The sequence below is a fragment of the Pleurodeles waltl genome, chromosome 11 (assembly GCF_031143425.1).
Source record: "Pleurodeles waltl isolate 20211129_DDA chromosome 11, aPleWal1.hap1.20221129, whole genome shotgun sequence".
Classification (NCBI taxonomy): Eukaryota; Metazoa; Chordata; class Amphibia; order Caudata; family Salamandridae; genus Pleurodeles; species Pleurodeles waltl.
Window position 1 is genome coordinate 1,000,497,610 of NC_090450.1, and position 19,152 is coordinate 1,000,516,761.

A 19,152-nucleotide genomic window follows, 5' to 3' on the forward strand; every position below is an offset into this window, starting at 1 on the left:
GCAGGACAGAGTCAAATACCGAGACAGGACAGGACCAAACACAGAGGTAGGACAGGGCCAAACACAGAGGAAGGGCAGGGCCAACACCGAGGCAGGACAGGGCCAAACACCGAGGTAGGACAGGACCTAACACAGAGACAGGACAGGTCCAATCACAGAGACAGGACACGACCAAACACCGAGGCAGGACAGGGCCAAACAGGACAGGGCCAAACACCGAGACAGGACAGAGCCACACACCGAGGCAGGACAGGGCCAAACACCGAGACAGGACAGGGCCAAACACCGAGGCAGGACAGGACCAAACACCGAGGAAGGACAGGGCCAAACACAGAGGCTGGACAGAGCCAAACACCGAGGCAGGACAGAGCCAAACACAGAGGTAGGACAGGGCCACACACCGAGGAAGGACAGAGCCAAACACACAGGCAGGACAGGACCAAACACCGAGGCAGGACAGGGCCAAACACCGAGGCAGGACAGGACCAAACACAGAGGCAGGACAGGACCAAACACAGAGGCAGGACAGGACCAAACACAGAGGCAGGACAGAGCCAAACACAGAGACAGGACAGAGCCACACACAGAGACAGGACAGAGCCACACACCGAGGCGGGACAGGGCCAAACACAGAGGCAGGACAGGACCAAACACCGAGGCAGGACAGAGCCAACACACCGAGACAGGACAGAGCCAACACCGAGGTAGGACAGGACCAACACCGAGGCAGGACAGGGCCAAACACCGAGGCAGGACAGGACCAAACACAGAGGAAAGACAGATCAAAACACCGAGGCAGGACAGGGCCAAACACCGAGGCAGGACAGGACCAAACACAGAGGCAGGTCAGAGCCACACACCGAGGCAGGACAGGGCCAAACACCGAGGCAGGACAGGACCAAACACAGAGGCAGGACAGGACCAAACACCGAGGCAGGACAGGTCCAAACACCGAGGCAGGACAGGGCCAAACACCGAGGCAGGACAGGACCAAACACAGAGGCAGGACAGAGCCAAACACCGAGGCAGGACAGGACCAACCACCGAAACAGGACAGAGCCAACCACCGAGGAAGGACAGGACCAAACACAGAGGAAGGACAGAGCCAAACACCGAGACAGGACAGGACCAAACACCGAGGCAGGACAGGACCAAACACAGAGGAAGGACAGAGTCAAACACCGAGGCAGGACAGGACCAAACACCGAGGCAGGACAGGACCAAACACCGAGGCAGGACAGGACCAACACCGAGGTAGGACAGGACCTAACACAGAGACAGGACAGGTCCAATCACAGAGACAGGACACGACCAAACACCGAGGCAGGACAGGGCCAAACAGGACAGGGCCAAACACCAAGACAGGACAGGGCCAAACAGCGAGGCAGGACAGGACCAAACACCGAGGAAGGACAGGGCCAAACACAGAGGCTGGACAGAGCCAAACACCGAGGCAGGACAGAGCCAAACACAGAGGTAGGACAGAGCCACACACCGAGGAAGGACAGAGCCAAACACACAGGCAGGACAGGACCAAACACCGAGGTAGGACAGGGCCAAACACCGAGGCAGGACAGGACCAAACACAGAGGCAGGACAGGACCAAACACAGAGGCAGGACAGAGCCAAACACAGAGACAGGACAGAGCCACACACCGAGGCGGACAGGGCCAAACACCGAGGCGGGACAGGACCAAACACCGAGGTGGGACAGAGCCAACACCGAGGTGGGACAGGACCAACACCGAGGCGGGACAGGGCCAAACACCGAGGTAGGACAGGACCAAACACAGAGGAAGGACAGATCAAAACACCGAGGCAGGACAGGGCCAAACACAGAGGCAGGTCAGAGCCACACACCGAGGCAGGACAGGGCCAAACACCGAGGCAGGACAGGACCAAACACAGAGGCAGGACAGGACCAAACACAGAGGCAGGACAGGTCCAAACACCGAGGCAGGACAGGGCCAAACACCGAGGCAGGACAGGACCAAACACAGAGGCAGGACAGAGCCAAACACCGAGGCAGGACAGGGCCAAACACCGAGGCAGGACAGGACCAACCACCGAAACAGGACAGAGCCAACCACCGAGGAAAGACAGGACCAAACACAGAGGAAGGACATAGCCAAACACCGAGGTAGGACAGGGCCAAACACTGAGGCAGGACAGAGCCACACATCGAGGCAGGACAGGACCAAACACGGAGGCAGGACAGAGCCACACACCGAGGCAGGACAGGACCAAACACCGAGGCAGGACAGGACCAACACCGAGGCAGGACAGGGCCAAACACCGAGGCAGGACAGGGCCAAGCACCGAGGCAGGACAGAGCCAAACACCGAGGCAGGACAGAGCCAACACCGAGGCAGGACAGAGCCAAACACCGAGGCAGTACAGAGCCAACACCGAGGCAGGACAGAGCCAACACCGAGGCAGGACAGAGCCAACACCGAGGCAGGACAGGGCCAAATACCAGTGCAGGACAGAGCCAAATACCAGTGCAGGACAGAGTCGAATACCATGCTCCTGGGTCATTCATGGGGTCAGTGGGGTAACACAGGCCCTTGCTGCCCCTGTGCACAGTGAACCACAAACCCTACAGGGCCCCCAACCCTTCAAGGAGCCCCCAGTCAGCCCTAGGTCAATCAATGTCTCTAGATATGGAAGGCTCATCATTTACCGCACTGTGTAGAGCGAGGAGGTGAAAACACAAGAGACGAGACACAGGAGAGAGGAATCATTCAGTGTGACCCCAAAACGTGTGCTGCTGTCTTGCTCATGGGATACGAGTCCTGCATCTTTTGTCTCTCGTCCTCAAGTGTGGTACTCATGCCTTGATGCGCTGTCACTGCCCTTTAGTGCAAATCTCAACATTTGTACAACATGTGCACTCAGTGGGTGTGAGTTTCACCTTTAATTAATGGATAATTAATTTGTAAAGCGTTGCTATTCACATGTGAGGGTATCCAGGCACTAAGTTTCTGGGCTCATTTGAAAAGCCAGGTCTTAAGTCTCTTCCTTAAATCTGCCAGTGAAGGCGATGTCCGGAAGTAGAGGGGAAGGCGTTGAAGGATTTGGCGGTGAGGTAGGAGAAGGAACAGCCTCCACAGTTTCCCCACAGGTGTGGAAAAAGAAGGTGGTTGCCCCCATCGTTTCAAGCAGAAGTGCAACCTGGAGATCTCTCCTCCCTGTAAAGTGCAGAAAGCCATAGAAAGACCTAGCAGTAGTGGCAGTGGTGGGAGGTGGCGCGCCCTAGGAGAGAAAACAGACTAGATAAACACCAATTACCTTCAAAGGTCTCCCCTTCCAGATGGAATTTCTTTGCCTCTCTACAACTTCAAACAATTCACACAATGTTTCTGTGTGCACACTGAATCACCACTCTTCACAGGAGCACAAAGTATAGAAACTATCTTTCATGGAGGCAGAATATGGGAGCCACAGATACCCTCACCCCTCCCCCAGAGATTGCAAACTCATGAACATTGAAGGTCTGCCCTAACTAGAACCTCTTTGTATCCTACAACCTCCCTCACAACCTGAAATCAAATAAGAGAGGCTTTGTTAGAGGCACATTGTAGACTGCTTTGGGAGGGCCTGGGGTCTACAGTCTAGCTTTGAGGTATAAAACTGGTGTGTGATGGAAAGAATAAACTACAGGGACCCCCAAACCACTTTTTAATGAACATTCCGTAATGCCTTTTGTCCGAGTTCACTCTTGGCTGGGTGTAGAAGTTAACAGTGAACCCCACTGGAGACTGTCTGTCCATCTGTCCATCTCAACTAACAGCTCATCTGAGGGAGGCAATGTGCACTCTGTCTGCCACGTCACAGTATCGAAGGTATGAAGCTGCTCTACAGTATCATGGTCTCTCAAAAAAATAAAGTAATTTCATTAAAATAATATCCTGAAAATGCATGTAATAAATCTATTAGAAAAATGCTGGACAGCAGAAAGTATCTTTGGTCAATCTATGCACGACTATTCAATGGCTGCTGTATGTAATATTTAATGAGATATTTTCTCTGTCTGTCTCTAAAGAAACACGCGCACACACACACAGCCCCCCGCCACCCCACATACACGACTATATACATTGGTGAGTGATAAAGTTGTACTTATAATGACTACTTATAGAGAGTATTCAAAAATACACATTGGATTGTTTATCAGTCATTAAAGTGATGAACAGTTAGCATATTAATGGATTCTAACTTACAATAGAAGGTAAATAGTAATTGTCAAGCATATCAATGGCTTTAAGCAGGGTGAAATGCTCAGTATGTGCAGTCAGTGGGTTTCGAGTGGAAGAGTTCTCACACATAGGATTTGTTACTTTGGAGGAATACTACTCTGAGGGGCATACTTCTGAGGAAGACACGCAGTGCATGTCAGCAAGTTACCTTGCTGTGCTCCACTGTATCACTTGAAAAGGGCAGGAATGCACTAGATTTAAGGAATATGGTGCATGGCTGCCTTTTCCCATTGCTGACGCCCTTTTGGCAGCCTAGCACCAATGCAGCCCTCCTTGCACCATGGTGCAAGGGAGCCTCCGTTGCATGCAGGATTGTTTTTGTGCAGGAAGGGGAACCTTCCTGCACAAAAAGAATCCTGAGGGGCATTTGCCTCCTTCTATGGGTGCTGCAGAATGGAACACGCATAGAGGAAGTAACGAGGAGACATAAAGATATTTCTCCTTGGTGCGCTCACCTGAGAAGGTGTATCGTTTTGTGCATTCCCATATCTACCAGTTCTGGTAAATGTGGGACACGTCAAGAACCATAGGAGTTGCATGGGAACACCCACGCAACTCCCATGGAACGCCTTCCCAGGGCAGAGTAACGCAATGCACTGTTTTGTGCTATGTTGCCTTACTCAAGATTTATGGAGCCACTCAGGGCCACGCAAAGTGGCCTAGCGTGGATTCATGAAGCACATTTAAGGTTTGCGTCGCTCTTACACCACATTGTCTGGTGAAAAAGGATTGCAAACCTGTTTTATCACAGTTTCAGGAGTCCAGTACAGATGTGGCTAGGAAATCTGCCTATACCTTGAGAAGTGAGGGCATGATATACCAAGCATTTTAGGGCCACAAACCCAGCAATTCCCAAAATCACAGTGTTTGCAACCACAAACTGTCATTTTTTAGTATTTACAGAATAACTTTTGTGATTCGATGAAAGCATTCCAGTTAACAAATGGTGTTGTGTGACTCACTTTTAGTCACAATTTGAAAGGTGCATAAAAGGGTGGACAATTCGTATCTGCAATTCGGTGTGCAATGTATCAACGGTTTGTGACTGCAAACGCAGTTGCAAGCCATTGAGCAGTCACCAGCCCATCAGACGAGGTGGTAACAAGCTGTCCCATTGGACAGCTTCCACTTTGGGAATTGTGTGGGTGGCCTTAGAGGAAGCAGGTGGAACTCTGGTTCCTCCCCCCAATGTGTTTCTAAAAGGCCCGTTTTTTAAGATCAGCACCAGTAGGCCTTAATCAATAAATTTGTGGTGCAGGCCCAAAAAGAAATGGAGAATAAAGCCGAGTAGGCTGTGAGTGTCCGGTTTCTCGGTTTATGTTTGAAGAGTTCCCAAATGGTAAACTCTAGCTCTTAGCTAGTAATTAGTCATTGGTACCTCGGCATAATTTTATGTTATTTACCTTAGGAAATCGACCATGTTTTATTTTTTAGTAACCAGGACGCAACCTTTCACCCGGGCGTAAGTAAGTCCCTGAATTTAAGATCAAGAACAAAGGATGAAACTAGTGGAGCAGGCTTTAACCATGTATACGTTTAATATTTTATGACATGATTTAGGATCAAAATACGCAAAAAAAAAAACTATGTGTATTTAATTCTTAAACAGAGAGTATGTTTGAGTTTTTACATAGTACAAACGTTTGCATGGCGATGGTTTTAATTAACTTTGGTAATAAAAAATTTCAAGTTTCAAGTACTCCACAACAGCTCCTTAAAACAGTTTCCTGTTTTGGGAATGCTCATGCAGGGATGTTGGTCTCTTAACCCCTGCAGGCTGTCATTCTCGTGTTTGTAGCCAGTCACGGGGGTTGCAAATAATGACATTCATAATTAATACATATTAGGCAGGTCTTTTTGAGCCACTCCCTCCCCCCCACTGCATCCAAACATTTTTTGTTGTGATCTCTTAGTTCATAGGTGGCATTACAAAATTAAAGATTGGTCAAAAAAGGTCATGTCCAATTTGTTACCAAGTTTTATGACATGTTTTCACTACATTCATCCCATAGTTAGGGTGACCAGATTTTCCGGATTTGCTGGGACAGTCCTGATTTTTCACCATTTGTCTTGGCAGATTTCAAGAAATTTTGCTCATGTCCCAGGTTTTAGAAAGGTTCGACAGAAAATGGTGAGAAGTGCATTTTTATATTCTCCAAAACAGAGATAGTTGGCAGCTGTTATAAGGGAGCAGATTAATCAAAAGAGATGATAATAGCCTTCAAAACTGCATTTTATTCATGTTCTTAGTGCCTCTTCGGTAATTCTTTCCTGATGAGCGCTGTCTTTCTGTGCGCTTGGTTGAAGTAAAATTGTAGTCCTTCTTCTATTTTGTAAAATGTCCCGGTTTTTGGCTTCAAAATTCTTGTCACCCTACCCGTAATCCCTAAATTCGCAATTTGGCTACATTTAGGGCCATATGTACCAAAGCATTTTCCCATTGCCACAGAATGGGTAAAACCCTTTGATACATCTGGCCCTTAATAACCTAGTTTGAGAGAGAGAGTTCTCCAAATAACATCCACTCTCCCTTGAACATTTGGGGAGTGTGGTGATGCACAATATTGCACCCCCCCTCCAACATCTGATGAATGATTACATTGAGCATTAGTGCAAGGTTAGCAGATGTGGAAATTGTTGCAAAAGCAAATGTGCTTTGTTTGCTTATCACTGTCGCACTGAAAGAGGAGCTATTTTTGATTTAGAAAGACTAGCAAACAAAATTGATTTATTTTACAAATTCAAGCAAATTTATTACAAACGATGACTTCCCTGCCTATAAATTCACAACTGCCTTTCACAGTAATTGCACTGGAGATAGCGCTGTCACTGTTCATCTCCGTCTAGCGCTGAGAAGTGGCGAGAAGCGAACGCTACACCCACACCGCGGGTCCCTCGCAGCGCCCTCTGGGATGCGCTCGGCACAGACACCGCCGGCTGCGATAATCAAGCGGCGCCTTCATTGGTTTGGACAGATGATTTCCAATCTGTTTTCACGCGTTACCAGCAATGGACGAGACACAAAGAGATGGAATCAGTTTTGCATCAAATCGTACTTGGAGATCAGCGAAGACACCCGCGCCCAGGGATGGCCGCAGGAGATGCCGAAACAATGAAGGCACATCTGATGAGCCCTGTTTTTAAGCTAATTTCTGCCTTATTCCTACATATCTGCCTGGCTCTGAGAAGCAAAGTAGATAATACTTATGAGGCCTCGGCAAAATGCAAATTATGCAGTCATAATTTGCATAATTTCAGCACTGTTCCTATTGGATCAGCTTCAAGACATATTTGCATACGCCTGGGTCCAAACTGAAGTGGCATGGTGTGCAAAATAACAATGGACTGGGATGTGGCCCTGAGCAATTACCATTGGCTGAGATCAACTCAAGCCTTCCATCCATCACTTGTGTACTTCAGATCACACTGTCATTCGCCCGCCCCGTCTAGGGCAAAGCGACAGTCAATAGATCCCTGCTCAGGGCAGGCACGTGAAGCCTGATGCTCAAGGAAGAAACCTGCCATGCCAAAGTCTTTGGTATTTTATTTGCCAAGTAGTACAGAAACATTGCACACACTCAGAAAAATGCTGTGCGTGCCTTGAGAACAACCCTTGCACCATTGGTTGTCCTGTTAGCAGTGAAATCTCCGGCAGACCGATTAGGACCTCAAAGTGTAACAGACAGTCTTTCCTGTTCATGGAGTAAACTGCCCTCCAAGTCTTTATATTTGGAAGCATTCAGTCATTTGCCCTCTGTCTCTCGCCAGGTGATAGCAGCCAGTCTGGCATGTTGTGCCTGGCACACTTTATCCTGCAAAGAGAGATTAATGGTTGCACCCCAGGAAGCTGTTGGGTGAGTTAGCTGTCAGAGTGCCCTAACAGCAAGCCAATGTGTGTTTTTTTTATATGCACCACAAGAATGTGGTGCAAAGGACTTCATTTTTATTCTAATACAGTAGTCTTTACAAATGGGTAGGACAATGTTTCACCCAAGCAGTCGAAGGCTTGTGTTCGGTGTTCTTTACCCTGTGGGGTAAATCAACTTTTTCCATGGAAAATTATCTTCTCATTATTATGATTAGTTTGGTCATTGAAGGGTTAGGTAGGCCACACTGCATGTTAATTTTCTGTCAAACACTATGGGCCACATTTAAGAAAAGTGTATGCAGCGCCACATTTCTTGCGTTCCTCAGTGCCCCCCCCCTAACGCCACCATGTGTGCACCGTATTTAAGATATGGTGCACCGTGGCACAGTGTAGGGGGCAACAGCATCAGCATTTTTTACGCTATTGCTGTACTGTTCAGGGTTAGCACCAGAATGTTGGCGCTAAACCTGAACAGTACATAGGGGCTGATTGTAAACAATGGGAGCTGCCTTTTAATGCCTGCTCTGAGCAGGCATTGAAAGAGCCGAAAACAATGATGCAAAGAAATCTCTTAAATTTCTTTGTGCCATTTTTTCAGCCCCCCGATGGGGGAACGCCCCCTATGCATACATCATGCATAATGTAGCACAGAGGGTTGCATTACATTACACCGCCTTGTAAATTTGGTGTGGGGAAAAGGCCACCTTAGCGTCAAAATAATAAGTTGGCGCTATAGTGGCGCTAGGCCCTCTTAAATCTAGGCCTATGTACTCTGCCCACCAACCCCTCTGTCCATCACCAGGACCACCCGATGGCTCTGGTGACAAAATACTTCCTCAGGTGGTGTTTAGGCCATTTGTGGAAGGACATCACAAAATGTATGTGAGGACTCATTTTGTGCTAAGAAATAACAATCCCTGCAACAGAACGCAAATAGCGAGCACAAGCTGCTGCTAAAGGTACTCTTGGGGTAGAATCTTCCCAGAACTTAGTGCTATTTTCAGAGCACAAAATGCTCTCTTATGTCCAAAACAGATGTGAGGATGCAGTTTGCACTAAGAAATAGCATTGAATGCAGCAGAAAACAGATAGGGAGCGCGGGGAGCCTCTCGCGCAGGCTAAATGTGCTCCTGCGTTAGGAATTGTTTCTCTCTCTCTCTCTACCTCTCTCACTCTCACCCTCTCTCTACCCACACATTCTCTCTCCACCCTGTCTCATTCCATTTCCCTCTCTCGCCCCCTCTATCCCCTCTCACTCCCTCTATCCCCCTTACCCCCTCGTTTCCCCTCTCACCCCTTCTTTCCCTCTCACCCCGTCTATCCCCCTCTGACTCTCTCTTTCCTCTTTCCCTCTCTCACCCCCTCTATCCCCCTCTCACCCCCTCTTCCCCCTCTGACTCCCTCTTTCCTCTTTCCCCCTCTCACCCCCTCTTCCCCTCTCTCACCCCCTCTTCCCCTCTCTCACCCCCTCTTTCCCCCTCGCACCCCTTCTTTACCTCTCTCACCCCTCTATCCCCCCTTACCCCCTCTTTTCACCTCTCACCCCTTCTTTCCCTCTCACCCCGTCTATCCCCCTCTGACTCCCTCTTTCCTCTTCCCCCCTCTCACTCCCTCTGTCCCCCTCTCACCCCCTCTTCCCCTCTCACCCCCTCTTCCCCCCTCTGACTCCCTCTGTCCCCCTCTTTCCCTCTCTCACCCCCTCTTTACCTCTGTCACTCCCTCTTCCCCCCTCTTCCCCCCTCTTTCTCCCTCTGACTCCCTATTTCCCTCTTTCCCCCTCTCACTCCCTCTTCCCCTCTCATCCCCCTCTTTCCCCCTCTCACCCCCTCCATCCCCCTCTCACCTCCTCTTTCCCCCTCTCACCCCCTCTTTCCCACTCTCATCCCCCTCTTTCCCTCTTCCCCTCTCACCCCCTCTATCCCCCTCTCATCCCGTTTCCCCCTCTTACCCCCTCTTCCCCTCTCACCCCCTCTTTCCCCCTCTCACCCCCTCTTCCCCTCCTCACCCCCTCTTTCCCTCGCTGTGGAGGTGCTCCCTACCCTCCCGGGGTGTGACACAGGGAAAGGGCCTACCCACGAGGGACACAGGTGAGATGAACCGTGCTCTCCTTCCATCGCCGGTCCAAGGGTCGTGACACAGCTCTGACAGCTGTCTCTGCACATCTGTAACACATCTGGGACAGGGCCCGCTCCAGAGCAGAGGCCGCTAGGCCTGGCATCCCTCCACACACTGACGCGTTCGCCTCCTTCACAGTCTCACTCTTTGTGAAACTGACTGCAAGTTCACTGAAAAGTGAGAGATTTAAAGAGAACATACAATGCAGTCAGAGATGAAAGGGCATGTGAATCCCAGATTCGGCGTGCAGCGGATCTGCATGGATGTTAAACCTTTCACTCAGTACAACGCCTACATCCCTAGCAAAATGGATCCGGGAACCTGCGTTAGCGCTGCCGGCCCCCCCCCCCCCTCGCCCCCTCCCCCGCTCACATCATGTTTTACTCATGAAAATGGAGTTAGCAATCACTGCCTTTCATGTGAAGAGGCCTCAAGAGAGAGGATTAAAGTAGAGAAGGAAGTGAAATGCTTGCAAACAGCGCCCCTCTTGGGTGAGCTGCGCGCTCCAACCCGTTGGATCAAAACTGGATATTTGTACAAATGTCCACGAGCAAACAGCACCAAACTTTCAAATAACTGACTTAGGTGCATTGCAATGGGTGGCTGGCAATCCTCATTTGTATGCCAACGTGGCCCCGTTTTCTGATTTTAAAATCTGGAAGCAAGCAGCAGGGCGGAGGCCTTGAGAATGAGGCGATGGGACATCTGTCATGGACACAGATGGAATATAAACGTTTGAACACACCGATGTGCGCCCGCCGGTGACTGTTCTCTCTGTTTGGGAATATATCAAACGCAAGGCTGAAGAATGCTACAAGACCTCGTCTTAGATCTGTGGACTTGACAAGGATTCCTCACTTAGTTTTTGGGGCGTCCCGCCTTTGGTGAGAGTCCACTTTGACCGTTTCAGCTAAAGTTACTCCATGTAACTCACTCTGCACCAACACCTTTCAGAGGCGCCTTGTTCCACCAGTCGCACCGCACTTTTAGAGAAGAGCCTGACATGTGACTGACTCTGTCCCAGCCTGTCCAGCTCTTCAGAGGAGAGCCTGACATCTGACTGACTGCCCCAACCCCAGCAGCTTTTAGAGGATCGCCTGGCTTGTGACAGACTATGGCACAACCCTTTCAGCTTCTCAGAGATACGCCTGACATGTGACTGACTCTGTCCCAGCCTGTCCAGCTCTTCAGAGCAGAGCCCGACATGTGACTGACTGCCCCAACCCTAGCAGCTTTTAGAGGATCGCCTGGCTTGTGACAGACTATGGCACAACCCTTTCAGCTTCTCAGAGAGATGCCTGACAAGTGACTGACTCTGTCCCAGCCCTTTCAGCTTCTCAGAGATACGCCTGACATGTGACTGACTCTGTCCCAGCCTGTCCAGCTCTTCAGAGCAGAGCCCGACATGTGACTGACTGCCCCAACCCTAGCAGCTTTTAGAGGATCGCCTGGCTCGTGACAGACTATGGCACAACCCTTTCAGCTTCTCAGAGAGATGCCTGACAAGTGACTGACTCTGTCCCAGCCCTTTCAGCTTCTCAGAGATACGCCTGACATGTGACTGACTCTGTCCCAGCCTGTCCAGCTCTCCAGAGCAGAGCCCGACATGTGACTGACTGCCCCAACCCTAGCAGCTTTTAGAGGATCGCCTGGCTCGTGACAGACTATGGCACAACCCTTTCAGCTTCTCAGAGAGATGCCTGACAAGTGACTGACTCTGTCCCAGCCCTTTCAGCTTCTCAGAGAAACGCCTGACATGTGACTGACTCTGTCCCAGCCTGTCCAGCTCTTCAGAGCAGAGCCCGACATGTGACTGACTGCCCAAACCCTAGCAGTGTTTTGGAGGTCTGCCTGGCTTGTGACAGACTCTGACACAACCCTTTCACCTTCTCAGAGAAACGCCTGACATGTGACTGACTCTGTCCCATCCCTTTAGCTTTTCAGAGGCCTTGTTTTGTGGCCGACTCCGACCCTGCTCTAGCCGCCTCTCAGACGAGGGCCTGGCATGTGACTGACTGTCCCAGCTCTAGCAGCATTTCAGAAGAGAGTCTGACATGTAGCGGAGTCTGACCCAGCCCTAGCAGCTCATTAGAGGACCGCCGGGCTTATGACAAACTTCGACTCAGCCCTTCAGCTTCTTAGAGGACAGTCTGACCTGGGACTGACTGCCCCAGCCCTCCTTTCAGATACTGACCCAGACCTTCCAGCTTCTGAGGAGACCCTGACTTTTGACAGACTCTGACCCAGCCCTTTCAGGTTTTCAAAGGGGAGTCTGACATGTGACTGACGCAGACCCAGCCCTTTCAGGTTTTCATAGAGGAGTCTGACATGTGACTAACACCTTCCCAGCCCTTTCAGGTTTTCAGAGGGGAGTCTGACTTTTGACAGACTCTGACCCAGCCCTTTCAGCTTTTCAGAAGGTAGTCTGAAATGTGACTGACACAGACCCAGCCTTTTCAGGTTTTCAGAGGGGAGTCTGACTTTTGACAGAGTCTGACCCAGCCCTTTCAGGTTTTCATAAGGGAGTCTGACATGCTGACATGTGACTGACACTGACCCAGCCCTTTCAGCTTTTCAGAAGGGAGTCTGAAATGTGACTGACGCTGACCCAGGCCTAGCAGCTCTTCAGAGGAGAGTCTTAATTCTGATAGACTCTGCCTTAGCCCTCCCACCCTGCCAGATGCATGGCTTTGAGCCGAAATCTCCCTTTTTCCTCCCAGGCTTGTCCTTGCAGGTGTCGTGCACCAGGGCACGTGCGCTATCCACCGAGAGAACCACAAGCAGCAACGTGTGTATCTCTGCCTGGGCTTCCCGGATAAGCACTTCTGGAGAAAGATACGGGTGTAATAACGTGGGCACGTGCACAGAGATGCGCTTGTCAATGTATCTGGCGCATTAAATGCACCCGTCATCGGTGAAATGCACCCTTGGACAGTGATGCATGCATTACTGCATCTGCTGCATAAATGCATCGTCAAAAAAGATGGTTACGCTCTGCACAGCTCCGTGCAGAGGTGCACCGATTTGTGAGAGGCTTCAGCACTTGACAGCACACTACAGGGCGGATTAAACCCTCAGCGCTGATGGTGCAGGGTGGACACACCCAGTGTGTGACTCAGACCTGGACAGCACAATGCAGGGTGGATTAAACCCTCAGTGCTGATGGTGCAGGGTGGACAGCACATTGCAGGGCGGATTAAACCCTCAGTGCTGATGGTGCAGGGTGGACACACCCAGTGTGTGACTCAGACCTGGACAGCACAATGCAGGGTGGATTAAACCCTCAGTGCTGATGGTGCAGGGTGGACAGCACATTGCAGGGCGGATTAAACCCTCAGTGCTGATGGTGCAGGGTGGACAAACCCAGTATGTAATTCAGCACTGGGCAGCAGCAGTAGAATGGCTTACCCCCATCCGCCCCCTCCCCCCCCCAAGTGAAGATAGTGCAGGGTGGACACAGACAGTATGTGGTGCAGCACTGAATAGCAGCAACAGCATACATTACCCCCCCAGTGAAGATGGTGCAGGGTGGACACACCTAAACGTTCGTTGTCTGATTGAGCAGACTGTAGGGGGCACACAGTATGTGACTCAGCACTGGACAGGGGACCTCATGGGGTGCACAGCATGTGATTCAGCACTGGGCAGGGGACATCAGGGGGTACACAGCATGTGATTCAGCACTGGACAGAACACTGCAGGGGGTGCACAGCATATGATTCAGCACAGGACAGAACACTGCAGGGGTACACAGCATGTGATTTAGCACTGGACAGAACACTGCAGGGGGTGCACAGCATGTGATTTAGCACAGGACAGAACACTGCAGGGGTACACAGCATGTGATTCAGCACTGGACAGAACACTGCAGGGGGTGCATAGCACGTGATTGAGCACTGGGCAGGAGACTACCGGAGATACATAGTACATCACTCAGCACTGGACAGCTCTCTGCGGAAGTGGACTCACACACAGAAATACTTCAGCACTGGACAGGAGACCTCAGGGGTTACACAGTATGTGACTCAGCACTGGACAGGGGACATCAGAGGGTACACAGCAGGTGATTCAGCACTGGGCAGGGGACATCAGGGGGTACACAGCACGTGATTCTGCACTGGACAGGAAATTACCGGAGGTACACAGCTCGTGATTCAGTTCTGGACAGGAGACTGCAGGGGTGCACAGCACGTGATTTAGCACTGGACAGGAGACTGCACGGCGTACACAGCAGGTGATTCAGCTCTGGGCAGAACACTGCAGGGGGTACATAAGACGTGATTTAGCACTGGACAGAACGCTGCAGCGGGTGCACACCACGTGTTTCAGCACTGGACAGGAGACTACCGGAGATATATAGTACATCACTCAGCACTGGACAGGAGACTGCAGGGGTTACACAGTACATCATGCAGCAATGGACAGGAGATTGCAAGTGGTACACAGCACTTGATTCAGCACTGGACAGAACACTGCAGGGGTACACAGCACGTGATTCAGCACTGGACAGGAGACTGCAGGGGATACATAGTACATCATTCAGCACTGGACAGGAGACTGCAGGGGGTACACAGAACGTGATTCAGCACTGGACAGGAGACTGCAGGGGATACATAGTACGTCATTCAGCACTGGACAGCAAAGTGCAGGGGATACATAGTACATCATTCAGCACTGGACAGCTCTCTGCAGAAGTGGACTCACACACAGAAATACTTCAGCACTGGACAGGAGACCTCAGGGGGTACACAGTATGTGACTCAGCACCGGACAGGGGACATCAGGGGGTACACAGCATGTGATTAAGCACTGGACAGGAGACTGCAAGGGGTGCACAGCACGTGATTCAGCACTAGACAGGAGACTGCAGGGGCTACACAGCATGTGACTCAGCACCGGACAGGGGACATCAGGGGGTACACAGCATGTGATTAAGCACTGGACAGGAGACTGCAGGGGTACACAGCAGGTGATTCAGCACTGGACAGGACAATGCAGGGGGTACACAGCATGTGATTTAGCTCTGGACAGGAGACTGCAGGGGGTGCACAGCATGTGATTTAGCACTGGACAGGAGACTGCACGGCGTGCACAGCACCTGAATCAGCACTGGACAGAACACTGCAGGGGGTACACAGCACATGGTTCAGCACTGGACAGAACACTGCAGGGGGTACACAGCACGTTTTTCAGCACTGGACAGGAGACTAGCGGGTATACATAGTACATCATTCAGCACTGGACAGGAGACTGCAGGGGGCACACAATGCTTGATTCAGCACTGGACAGGAGACTGCAGGGGGTACACAGTACTTGATTCAGCACTGGACAGGAGACTGCAGGGGGTACACAGTACGTGATTTATAACTGGACAGGAGACCTCAGGGGGTGCACAGCACATGATTCGCCTCTGGACAGGTCACTACCGAGGATACGTAGTACACCATTCAGCAAAGGACAAGAGAGTGCAGGGGGTGCACAACATGTGACTCAGCATTGGACAGGGGACCTCTGGGGGTACACAATATGTGATTCAGCACTGGACAGGAGACTGCAGGGGGTGCAAAGCACGTGATTCAGCACTGGACAGAACACTGCAGGGGGTGCATAGCACGTGATTCAGCACTGGACAGGAGACTGCAGGGAATACATAGTACATCATTCAGCACTAGACAGCTCTCTGCGGAAGTGAACTCACACAGAAATACTTCAGCACTGGACAGGAGACCTCAGGGGGTACACAGTATGTGACTCAGCACTGGACAGGGGACCTAAGGGGGTACACAGTATGTGACTCAGCACCGGACAGGGGACATCAGGGGGTACACAGCATGTGATTAGGCACTGGACAGGAGACTGCAGGGGTACACAGCAGGTGATTCAGCACTGGACAGGACACTGCAGGGGGTACACAGCATGTGATTCAACACTGGACAGGAGGTTGCCGGAGGTACACAGCACGTGATTCAGCTCTGGACAGGAGACTGCAGGGGGTGCACAGCACGTGATTTAGCACTGGACAGGAGACTGCACGGCGTACACAGCACCTGAATCAGCACTGGAGAGAACACTGCAGGGGGTACACAGCACGTGATTCAGCACTGGACAGGAGACTGCACGGCATACACAGCACGTAATTCAGCACTGGACGGTACACAGCACGTGATTCAGCACTGGACAGAACACTGCTTGGGTTGCACACCACGTGATTTAGCACTGGATAGGAGACTGCACGGCGTACACAGCACCTGAATCAGCACTGGACAGGAAACTACTGGGGATACATAGTACATCATTCAGCACTGGACAGGAGACTGCAGGGGGTACACAGTACTTGATTAAGCACTGGACAGGAGCCTGCAGGGGGTACACAGTACGTGATTCTGAACTGGAAAGTTCCTCAGGGGGTACACAGTATGTGATTCAGCACTGGACAGGAGACTGCAGGTGGTACACAGCATGTGATTCAGCACTGGACAGGAGACTGCAGGGGTTCACAACACGTGATTCAGCACTGGACAGGACACTACCGGGGATACGTAGTACAACATTCAGCACTGGACAGGAGAGTGGAGGGAGTGCACAGCACGTGCTTCAGCACTGGACAGGAGACTGCAGGGATGCACAGTATATGATTCAGCACTGGACAGGAGACTGCATGGTGTACACAGCACGTGATTCATCAGTGGACAGGAGACTGCAGGGGGTACACAGCACGTGAATCAGCACCGGACAGAACACTGCAAGGGGTGCACAGCACGTGATTTAGCTCTGGACAGAAGACTGCAGGGGATCCAGAGCACGTCGTTCAGCACTAGACAGGAGACTGCACGGCGTACACAGCACGAGATACAGCACTGGACAGAACACTGCAGGGGTTCACAGCATGTGATTCAGCACGTCAGCACTGGGCAGGAGACTACCGGGGATACATAGTACATCATTTAGCAATGGACAGGAGACTGCAGGAGGAACACAGTACTTGATTCAGCACTGGACAGGAGACTGCAGGGGGTACCCCGTACATGATTCAGAACTGGACCGGAGACCTCAGGGGGTGCACAGCACGTGATTCACCTCTGGACAGGAGACTGCACGGCGTACACAGTACTTGATTCAGCATTGGACAGTAGACTGTAGGGGGGTACACAGTAGGTGATTCTGAACTGGAAATTAGACCTCAAGGGGTGCACAGCATGTGATTCACCTCTGGACAGGAGACTACCCGGGATACATAGTGCACCATTCAGCACTGGACAGGAGAGTGCAGGGGGTACACATCAGGTGATTCAGCACTGGAGAGGAGATTGCGGGGGGTACACAGCACGTGATTCAGCACTGGACGGGGGACATCAGGGGGTACACAGTACTTGATTCAGCATTGGACAGAACACTGCAGGGGTGCACAGCACGTGATTTAGCACTAGACAAGAGACTGCAGGGGTACACAGTGCTTCATTCAGCACTTGACAGGAGACTGCACGGAGTACACAGCACGTGATTCAGCACTGGACAGAGCACTGCAGGGGGTACACAGCATGTGATTCAGCACTGGACAGAACACTGCAGGGGGTACACAGCACGTGATTCAGCACTGGACTGGAGACTGCAGGGGATACATAGTACATCATTCAGCACTGGACAGCTCTCTGCGGAAGTGGACTCACACACAGAAATACTTCAGCACTGGAGAGGAGTCCTCAGGGGGAACACAGTATGTGATTCAGCACTGGACAGGAGACTGCAGGGGGGTACACAGTATGTGATTCAGCACTGGGCAGGAGAGTGCAGGGGGTGCACAGCATGTGATTCAGCACTGAACAGGAGACCTCAGGTGTACACAGCGCATGATTCAGCTCCGGACAGGAGACTGCAGGGGGTACACAGTACATCATTCAGCACCGGACAGAACACTGCAGGGGGGTACAGAGCACGTGATTCAGCACTGGACAGGAGATTGCCGGAGGTACACAGCATGTGAATCAGCACTGGACAGACCACTGCAGGGGGTGCACAGCATGTGATTTAGCACTGGAAAGGATACTGCACAGCGTACACAGCACATGATTCAGCACTGGACAGAACGCTGCAGGGGATACACAGCACGTGATACAGCACTGGACAGGAGACTGCAGGGAGTGCACAGCACCTGATTTAGCACTGGACAGGAGACTACCGGGGATACATAGTACGTCATTCAGCACTGGACAGGAGAGTGCAGGGGTTACACAGTACATCATTCAGCACTGGGCAGAACACTGCAGAGGGTACACAGCATGTGATTCAGCACTGGACAGGAGACTGCAGGGAGTGCACAGCACCTGATTTAGCACTGGACAGGAGACTGCACGGCGTACACAGCACATGATTCAGCTCTGGACAGAAGACTGCAGGGGGTGCACAGCACGTGATTCAGCACTGGACAGAACACTGCAGGGGGTGCACACCACATGATTTAGCAATGGACAGGAGACTGCACGGCGTACACAGCACGTGATTCAGCACTGGACAGAACACTGCAGGGGTACACAGCACGTGATTCAGCACTGGACAGGAGACTACTGGGGATACATAGTACATCATTCAGCACTGGACAGGAGACTGCAAGGGGTACACAGTACTTGATTCAGCACTGGACAGGAGACTGCAGGGGATACACAGTACTTCATTCAGCACTAGACAGGAGACTGCACGGCGTACACAGCACATCATTCTGCACTGGACAGAACACTGCAAAGGGTACACAGCACGTGATTCAGCACTGGACAGAACACTGCAGGGGGTACACAGCATGTGATTCAGCACTGGACAGGAGATTGCACGGGATACATAGTACATCATTCGGCACTGGACAGCTCTCTGCCGGAGTGGACTCTCACACAGAAATACTTCAACTCCGGACAGGAGACC